At 41.3% G+C, this 1,818-nt stretch overlaps 1 non-coding gene across 1 annotated transcript; it reads left to right on the top strand.

Moving 5' to 3' along the window:
• Positions 1-1,038: 1,038 nt before the first annotated feature.
• On the top strand, positions 1,039-1,144 carry LOC115519582. The gene has a single exon (XR_003970580.1). It is a non-coding gene; the product is annotated as a U6 spliceosomal RNA (small nuclear RNA).
• The last annotated feature ends 674 nt before the right edge of the window (positions 1,145-1,818 follow it).

The following is a 1,818-nucleotide window of genomic DNA, read 5'->3' on the forward strand; positions in this document are numbered from 1 at the left end:
AAAATAGGAACATGTACTCCTGTTTTGCCCAGAAAATGCCCAAATACCTTTCAAGGCCACAAACCACATCTGCTTGAGACCAAAGCCCTTGTTCTCAATCATTACATTATACTACCGTCCTGGAATCCCCCGCACGTTACAAGATTTCAGTACATGGTCACTAAAATCCGAGTCATTATTCTCATCGCCGTTATTCTTGCAGTCATAAATAAGTTTGGATTATTAAATGCACTCTTCTGAAGTTGGTCTTAAGTCTATGCAAAGGAGAATAACCCAAGAAACTTGCCACGTTCTTCCTGGAACATATTTCGAGAGGAAAGTTGACGTGGAAATGTCCTCAGCTCATGTTCTGCACAAAGCAAGAGTGCTAAGAAATCCTCTTTCATCAGTCATGGGAGTAGGTAGAGTCTGGAATCTGGAAGCTGTAAACGCCGGGGGGCATTTTGGAGAGGTAATAGTAACGGAATCAAATATTCAAGTGAGCTTATTTAAAAAAAATAAACCTAGCTTGTATAAAGAAGTCTGCACTTGATATGATTGCTTATTTGTCTGGGCATTTTCATTTTTAAAAGTCGGTAGCAGATTTACAACATATTTTAACACTGGCCCCAGAATCACAGTCAAGTATGAGGTCAGGGTAACCTGTAATGCTAGAAAAGCTGGTCTTTAAATCTGGTCATCAGTTGTTTCTCTCAGGATGCATTCAGCTGCAGGTTGTTGAGGATAAAACACATAAGGATAGGAACTTCATTTGTTGTCTTATATAAAAAAAAGCAGTAAAAAAAAAAAAAAAGAAGTCTAGAGATAGGGCCCTTGTAGGGTGAATTAATTCAGTGGCTTAACATTGCCACCAGGGATCCTGATTTTTCTACCTTTCTCTTCTGCCATTTTCACTACGTTGGCTATTCTCCTCAGGCTTGTCACCTCCTGGTCACAGTAGGGCTATAATAGCTCCAGGCATCACAGCTTGACACATATCTAAGAATATTAGAAAGAAGCCCCTTTCATGGACCCTTGTTAAGAGTGAGAAAAACTAGTGCTTGCTTCAGCAATGCGTATGCTAAAACTGGAACGATGCAGAGAAGATTAGCATGGACCCTCCAAATTTGTGAAGCATTCTATATGAAAAACAGAGAAAAAGAATGAGAAAATTTCTTCCATGAGGCTCCCAAGACGCTTCTCTCACGCCTCATTGGCCAGAACTCTGTGGCCTGACTTTTCATGAACCAACCACTGGAAAGAATAATGGAACTTACCATGATTGACTAATGTCATTCTCTAGAACTGAGGAGGGGCCCAGCACCCTTGAAGGGTCTTTTGGTTAGTAAGTACATTGATAAAAATGCCAGTTGTTCTATCTGTGTATTACCCAAGCCACACATTTCTGTTTCTGAGAGCTATAGGACTGTGGATTTGCTCTGTCAATGCCCTCATGTTAAACAGGGCCGATCAAAACCCTTTATAACTTTAACAGAGTGACCATGATTCTGATTGCTCTAGGCTTTGATGTTTCAATGTCTTCAAAAGTGCCTCTTTACTTCCTGACATGAACCAATGCGCTGGTTTTTTACTGCGCTTCATCGAAAAACACATATAGTTTTGGAAAACTAATATTCGACATTCTTTCGCTCACGCATTCAGTCGTCGGTCTTTGATGCCCACTGTGTGCTAAGCACTGCCCGAGGAGCTGGTTATAGACAGGTCCAAAGCCTGTTTCCAGTCTAGTCAGGGAAATTCAGACAGGTACACAACGTGATGGCAGAGAATTTGTGAAGCGTCCACAAGACCTAAGAACACAAGGCTATAACGGCCCTTAGG

Source organism: Lynx canadensis, chromosome B4 (genome assembly GCF_007474595.2).
Source record: "Lynx canadensis isolate LIC74 chromosome B4, mLynCan4.pri.v2, whole genome shotgun sequence".
Classification (NCBI taxonomy): Eukaryota; Metazoa; Chordata; class Mammalia; order Carnivora; family Felidae; genus Lynx; species Lynx canadensis.